This window comes from Palaemon carinicauda, chromosome 13, assembly GCF_036898095.1.
Source record: "Palaemon carinicauda isolate YSFRI2023 chromosome 13, ASM3689809v2, whole genome shotgun sequence".
Lineage (NCBI taxonomy): Eukaryota > Metazoa > Arthropoda > Malacostraca > Decapoda > Palaemonidae > Palaemon > Palaemon carinicauda.
In genome coordinates, this window is record NC_090737.1 from 111,927,166 (window position 1) to 111,935,837 (window position 8,672).

The following is an 8,672-nucleotide window of genomic DNA, read 5'->3' on the forward strand; positions in this document are numbered from 1 at the left end:
AACAGCTCACTGCATTAATTCAATTTCGGATCTGGTTCGATATAAGATAAAAATAGATAGATGATCCTGGCAAAACATTTCCTGAATTCTATACAATTACTTGCAATCATCTCAGGAACACAAATCAACCGGTTGCATCGATGTTTATCTATATTTATAGACTTCAGTTACACTTCACTTTAAAATATATGATACAGGAATATAGGTAAACATCAATTTGATCAGACCATGTCACTCTGATTTATATTTCATAGTTATACTGGTATGTACTTGAGCTAATAAAAAATTAGGATAATAAAAAATCTACTAAAAAATTGTAGTCATTAAATGGACAACCAAGTAAAATCCACAATAAGTTAGTCTATAAAGATTGACATATTCAAATGGGTACATCAATGGATAATCGGGGTCCGATGTATGGAAAAAAAAGGGTCATCTAAAGAAAAGTGACTAAGCTATGCCCTCTCCAAGAAAACGATATTGTTATCACAGGGAAGGACCGAGATGAGTTCGCTATGCTGGAAAAATATAATTAAAAAAATCTATGGTCTCGGATGGTTAAAGCGAAGAGGGATGATACTAAGAAGGCGTCTCTTTTGTGATAAAAGGCAAAATAAAAACCTTCCCTGACAAATCCTCCGATCAGGCGTGCAAAAAAGGATATTTCTTCCTGATGGAGGTTCCTGATGAGTCATTCGGAGGGGTGAAGTTCTGGAGTTGAAGATTCTAGATGGGAAGACTCATATATGCTGGGGTTGATAGTTCGTGAAATAACTCTCCTTTTGTTGTACATCGGCTATTACAGCAGTTATTTCATAGCTGACGATAACTTCGGTCTTGTCGCTCTATGGCTCGCATTACATCGGAAGCATCTTCATGCATGTATTTAAGGATCCGTTTTCCTTTGATCTTTAATAGGCTTCGCCAGCAGATATAGACAGCTCCAATGAACAGTGCTGGAATGCATATTGAAAATTAGCTATTTCTAAGCACGATTGTATTCGTATCGTTATAAGTGAAAATATATTATGACAATCTGGTAACATAAAACAGGTAAAACGGATGCCTAAACATCCGGCGTTACAACTGTTGATAAAAATTAATTTTTACAGGAACACTTTCAACATCAACTTTTAAAAAGAAACTATCTCTCTCTCTCTCTCTCTCTCTCTTCTCTCCTCTCTCTCTCTCTCTCTCTCCTCTCTCTCTCTCTCTCTCTCTCTCTCTCTCTCTCTCTCTCTCTGAATAATATATGTGTATATATATATATATATCTGAATAATATATGTATATATATATATATATATATATATATATATATATATATATATATATATATATATATATATATATATATATATATATATATATACACATATGAATGCATGTATAGAGTTTATTTTAACAGTATATTAAGGACACGCAGTTGTTTCCTGGGTATTCATGACCATTTTAATATGTCTTTCATACCTAATATTCCCTTCTTTCAAGCCTAACCTAACTTCTTGTCCTCTAGCATTGAAAAATTATATGCCTTCCTCTTGATTATGTCGTTCTTTTTCCAAAAAACACCGAAACACCTAATAATACAAACACATCATTCCACCCAAGAAAATCTTTTGACCATTTCAGTGTATTGCCCCATTTCTAACCCTAAGAATTTTACTTACACTGAGGTTTCTTCGAAAATACTTCATTTAAAAACCTTTTTTTTTCCATTCGTATTCATTATCTACACTATCCACACTTCAATTCCATAATAGAGATTAGGTTCAACAATTTATATGTTTATCCAAACATGTGCTTTAAGGCAAACAGACAGCCCAACGAATCATACATGTAAACATATTTTATGTGATTTTTCTGCAAAATTCACAACTGGTGTAAAAATATTTTTCTTTTAAAACCTTTTGACTTACCTGCCAATACTAACAACACTATCCCAGCAATTGCCAGGCCATCCTTCTCAACATCCAGTTTTCTACTTATGGCATTAGTGACGCCTGTGTAAACGCCGCCCAGAAGAAAAGTTAATGTTGCCATGAAAATTCCAAATAGCCATGCAACAATAACATTGATCCACAGTCCGATTCTGAAAAAAGAATAACTCTTGTTAGATTGAGAGTTCATAAAAGGTATTGAAACATAAAAAGATCCAAGAAATTACATGTTTAAAAATACAATAACAATGAAAAATAACTATTTTTTATTATCATCTTAATCATTATGCATGCCTCTCTAACTCTTTCGTGGATGATATAAATTATTAGGGGAAATTGATTTTGGAGTTCATTAATGAATTCGTGGTTGGGATATTGACATTGGAGTTCATTAATGAATTCGTGGCTGGGATATTGATATTGGAATTCATTAATGAATTCGTGGTTGGGTTATTGATATTGGAATTCATTAATGAATTCGTGGTTGGGTTATTGATATTGGAGTTCATTAATGAATTCGTGGTTGGGAAATTGATTTTGGAGTTCATTAATGAATTCGTGGTTGGGATATTAATATTGGAGTTCATTAATGAATTCGTGGTTGGGAAATTGATTTTGGAGTTCATTAATGAATTCGTGGTTAGGAACTTGATTTTGGAGTTCATTAATGAATTCGCGGTTGGGAAATGATTTTGGAGTTCATTAATGAATTCGTGGTTGGGAAATTGATTTTGGAGTTCATTAATGAATTCGTGGTTGGGAAATTGATTTTGGAGTTCATTAATGAATTCGTGGTTGGGATATTGATATTGGAGTTCATTAATAAATTCGTGGTTAGGAAATTTATTTTGGAGTTCATTAATGAATTCGTGGTTGGGAAATTGATATTGGAGTTCATTAATGAATTTGTGGTTGGGATATTGATATAGGAGTTCATTAATGAATTCGTGGTTGGGAAATTGATTTTGGAGTTCATTATTGAATTCGTGGTTGGGATATTGATATTGGAGTTCATTAATGAATTCGTGGTTGGGAAATTGATTTGGAGTTCATTAATAAATTTGTGGTTAGGAAATTGATTTTGGAGTTCATTATTGAATTCGTGGTTGGGATATTGATATTGGATATCATTAATGAATTCGTGGTTGGGAAATTGATTTTGGAGTTCATTAATAAATTCGTGGTTAGGAAATTGATTTTGGAGTTCATTAATGAATTCGCGGTTGGGAAATTGATTTTGGAGTTCATTAATAAATTCGTGGTTAGGAAATTGATTTTGGAGTTCATTAATGAATTCGTGGTTAGGAAATTGATTTTGGGGTTCATTAATGAATTCGCGGTTGGGAAATTGATTTTGGAGTTCATTAATGAATTCGCGGTTGGGAAATTGATATTGGAGTTCATTAATGAATTCACGGTTGGGAAATTGATATTGGAGTTCATTAATGAATTCGTGGTTGGGAAATTGATTTTGGAGTTCATTAATGAATTCGTGGTTAGGAAATTGATTTTGGAGTTCATTAATGAATTCGTGGTTGGAAAATTGATTTTGGAGTTCATTAATGAATTCGTGGTTGGGAAATTGATAATGGAGTTCATTAATGAATTCGTGGTTGGGAAATTGATTTTGGAGTTCATTGATAAATTCGTGGTTAGGAAATTGATTTTGGAGTTCATTAATGAATTCGTGGTTGGGGTATTGATAATGGAGTTCATTAATGAATTCGTGGTTGGGAAATTGATTTTGGAGTTCATCAATAAATTCGTGGTTAGGAAATTGATTTTGGAGTTCATTAATGAATTCGTGGTTGGGATATTGATATTGGAGTTCATTAATGAATTCGTGGTTGGGAAATTGATTTTGGAGTTCATTAATAAATTCGTGGTTAGGAAATTGATTTTGGAGTTCATTATTGAATTCGTGGTTGGGAAATTGATTTTGGAGTTCATGAATAAATACGTGGTTAAAATAAAGTTATTTGTAATATAGCAATAGTACCCTCTCTGTTGTAGTTTTCCTAGGAGTAGCGACTACAACTCTTTGTCCTTGAGGTCCTTCAGCATAAAAGACTGAAATTGAAATAATTATCCGTCTTGATTAATGTTCTAGCAAATACACAACCAATTCTTCGTGTACACATTTGCCATTGCAATTCATTAAATCGAAAACCAGCACTTCACATATACCACTGAAACTAATTTAGAGAGTTTCATGTAAAATAACTTTGTGCTTCAAGAAAATCATCAGGTATCTCATTAAACTAATAATATTAGACATTAATGCTGTGTTCCAAATGTTTCAACATCATATTATTCAGAAATATTACCACCTACTATTTCGGTTGATTTCGTCGATGGAGCTCATTTTGAAGAGAAGACTTTAGTAAAGGGATAAATCTTCTATCACTTCACTGATGGGAAGCAGAAGTAGCAGCATTTAGCAACGGTACAGTGAAAACTGAAATTAGAATTGAGTATTATTTTCTGCACATTAACACTCTGAAGTGAATTTATTCGAAAGACATTTTCTTTATAGTTTTTTATTTGAGCATACTTTAACGTCCTACAACAATTTGCAACAGTGAGGGAAAGAAAAGAGAGGCCACATAGCCACACATTCCTACAACAGTCCCTCCTATATAGCCTACAGCTAGGTTACAATAATTTTACTCCTTACTGAAGTTAACACACAAACAGATATGAACGATCCAACACATACCCCAAATAACGATAGAAGTAATCCATGGTCACTTATGTCGTGTTAGTTGTATCATGTGATTACGCAGAAACTTTTCTAAAATGTTTGCACTTGAATAATACGTTTTGATCACTGAAAATATACACACGCCCTTGACTCCTTAACAAAATAGACACTATGAGTTTTGGTGTCGGCATAGTTAAAGACGTCTGGCACCGCCGTAAGAATCGAAGTAGTTACCAATTAGCTATTTTCTGAATTTCGTGGGATGAAATTGTACTTTTTCGGGAGGTATAACGACCATTTAAAAGTTAAAATTTACTTCAATCTTCCTGTTTAACAATTGGGTGAAAAATAAATGAGCATATGTAGGTAGAAAAGCCCTCTCTCTCTCTCTCTCTCTCTCTCTCTCTCTCTCTCTCTCTCTCTCTCTCTCTCTCTCTCTCCATCTGTTGCATGACATGCAAAAAGATCGCTTTGCCTTATTCTCTAGTGCTAAAATGACATAAGGCTAAAGAACGTGTGCGTGTATATATATATATATATATATATATATATATATATATATATATATATATATATATATATATATATATACATATATATATATATATATATATATATATATATATATATATATATATATATATATATATATATATATATATATATATATATATATATATGTATATATATATATATATATATATATATATATATATATATATATATATATATATATATATATATATGTCTAAAAAATACATTGTGAAAATGTAGAAATCGATGTTAATGCGAACACCTTAACAACTTAAGATTTGCTGTTGAAATGTGCGTTTGGTGAATTGTGGGAGGAATTGCGAAAGATAATAGAAGATATGATTAAGGAAAGTAGGATTTTAGGACTGAAATTTAATATGAATAAGGCTAAGATGATGTTTATGGAAAATTAAATAAGGAAAATTGTCTAGAGATTGTTAATGTATATATATATATATATATATATATATATATATATATATATATATATATATATATATATATATATATATATATATATATATATATATTTATTTATATGTATATTTCATATGATTAGGCAGACATTTCATTTTTTTCCCATGAAACTAGTCTGAAATTAAAAGAATGTACGCATAGGATGGAGGGGTTTAGATAAACAAAATAAGAGTTAAGAGTATGAAAAGTAAAATGCCATTTTCTCTCAATAGAAAAGTATTTTATCAGATGGTCCTCCGATTTTTTACTTGTGCATCATAAAATATGAGTAGCCTATTACTAAATCTTTGGAACACTAGTTAGTTACAAACTAGAGATTTGTGGAGAGAATAATGATGGAAATAACACAAATAGACACACACACACAAAAAAAGGGTAACTTAGAACCAAAAGCAAACTAAAGTAGAGGATATTTTAAAACCATGTAAGAAAAATAAATAAACGTTTGCAGAACATATAATAGATGGACTTTAAGAAAAACAGAATGGGTCACTAGAGATTGCAATTGGCACGTCCTTCAGACCTTCTATGAGGTTACTGTGTTCATCTTAAATCTGAGATGTAAAACCTGGGTTGAGAGTTTCTGCAATCATTTTGTTCAGTTGAGTTGTGTTTTTGGTGATACCTAGGATACTCAACTTGAGAGGTGCAGACATATCAGGTCTGAGAACGTGAACTCTGCTCATTTCCTGTTTTTCTAGTTGAAGCTGCCTTTTTATTTTTTCTTAAATATATATTAAAGGAAGGCCAGGTTGATTCCAATCATGCCACCAGAAGCCATAAAAGAAGTCGGAACCTAATTGCTAATCTGCGGTTCAGGATTTACCTGGCATAACATCAGTCTCTTCACCAGCGAGTTTTCCCCCGACTTCCTGGCCTACAGGGTGACACGATTGATAGTAATTCATTCAAATTACCCCTAATGAGTTAATATGGATAAATATCAACACAATATCGTACTCAAATAATAAAAAAAAATTTACTTTATACATGGGATCTAACCCTGTCCCCTTTTAATGAAAGGCCAGGTCGATTCCAACCATTCCACCAGAGGCCATAAAAGAAGTCGGAACCTGACTGCTGATCTATAGTTCAGGATTTACCTGGTGAAACATCAGCCTCTTTACCAGCGAGTTTTCCCCGACTTTCCGGCCCACCAGGCGACACGATTGATAGTAATTCATTCAAAATACCCCAAATGAGACTGGTGGGTTTTCAGAAATTGTAATATTCATGGGGAATCTTGCTCATGTATACTTCGAACAAAAGTAGCTATAATGAAGATTGGTATGATGACATTGTAAGCCACAGCTTCGTGGTTTTGCTGTGGACTGACATTTCATTAGGACATGATATCAAACATTCCAAGCTTATGATACCAAGAATATTTTGCAGGTAGTGAAATATTTCTTGAGCAGCTATTCTGATATCTAGAACATTCTTAAATCAGCTTAGCCAGAGTGCTAAATGTTGATGAGAGGATTACTTGTAGGGAGCATGATAAGATGATACAGATGACATGATTAAAGGCCATCAGCATATGCAGCACATAACTCTGATTAAATGGATGACCCTACTAAAAAAAGATGGGGAATGGAACAAGGCATTGACTTTTGCTTTATACAGCTGCTGATCTGCAGTGAACAACAGTACTGTTTGGCCAGCCTTATCCACTAAAGTAAGCCCTTTCTCTATTGCCGTGATAATGGTTGAGGAGGATGAAGCCACTTTATGGATGAGAGAAAGGTACACCGCTTTTGCTTCTGGATCCATGATTATACATGCTGCCCTTTCCTGGTATATGTGGTACCACTTCATTCTGGACAAACACCGAAGGATACCACGTCCTTCATAACTGTGATGTCAACCTCTGAGGAATGAGTGGCAGTTATGATTTAAGAGCAAAAGACGATTAGAACGAATATCCGTTTCTTTTGCCATATGAGATATAAGACGTTCATTAGTCCTACCACAAGTTACAATAGGAACCTCAAAATTCACAGGTTTAAGTTTATTGTCTATTTTCTGGTGGAGGATTGTCTTACTTTCATAAGTAAGCTGTCCTGGGCTCGTTAACTTCTCGGTCTGGGCGAGGAACATTGAGAGTGATTGGTAGATGTTTTCACATTTCTTTGAACATATTTACCAATCAAAGTTATCAGTGCAACAATTAATGATATAGCCATCTGCATCAGATTGCACTTTGATCATACCCTGGTCCACTGCTACTGCTACTGATTACTTAATAAAAGAACGTCATCATAAGAGCAGAAGACTTTTTATTCACAGAGAAGACATATCAGACTCTTATTTCTCATCATACCTACACCATTGATATTTGAAGATTTGTTGATCTGCTGCAAACTGTGGGGAACTTGAGACTAAGTTCCCTATCAATATGGAAAACAAAATATTATGGAAATTGTTGCTATCTTTTTCGAAAAGGTTCGAGAGTTTTGCTAACAAGTTCACAAGCAATGTTTCAGTCAGCGTTCACATTGTATGTTATTGTTTTATTGTAAGATCATGATTCTTTCTGGACATATGTGCCTATTTTTGCCGTTGCTGCATGGAGGTCATTATCATCAGACAGGTTCACGAAGTTAAATAATTTAGTTATTTAGTTATTTGTCATTTGTAGCGAAGAAAGGATAATCCCTGCATCCTTGAAATACTCAATATCTTATTGAGATATTATCCTTGTTTTTTATTGATTCCTCTTGAATGTTCACAAACTTACTGCAGATCATCTAAGTTCCAAATTTTATTCTTATCAGAGAATCTGATATAAGCTAATCATATAAATAAAAGGCTTCATGCATCTTACACTCTTCTGTAGAGTTTATCATGAAGTTTGGTTTCCTGTGCAGATGATACCTTGCAGTTGCTGCTGGTGAGTCATCTTCACCAAAAAAAAAAAAAAAAAAAAAAAAAAAAAAAAAAAAAAAAAAAAGAACCAACAGCCTCTCCTGACCGGTCATTCTTCTTAGAACACTTTGCTAATACAACTTTGGTAT

The 8,672-nt window shown here is 33.2% G+C and overlaps 1 long non-coding RNA gene across 1 annotated transcript; it reads right to left on the minus strand.

Annotated features, from left to right (window-relative positions):
* Window positions 1-6: 6 nt before the first annotated feature.
* On the minus strand, window positions 7-4,839 carry LOC137652017 (uncharacterized). The gene is made up of 5 exons (XR_011046156.1): window positions 4,660-4,839; window positions 4,275-4,398; window positions 3,940-4,010; window positions 1,920-2,092; window positions 7-956 (listed from the first exon to the last, which is right to left on the minus strand). It is a non-coding gene; the product is annotated as an uncharacterized lncRNA (long non-coding RNA).
* Window positions 4,840-8,672: the final 3,833 nt, after the last annotated feature.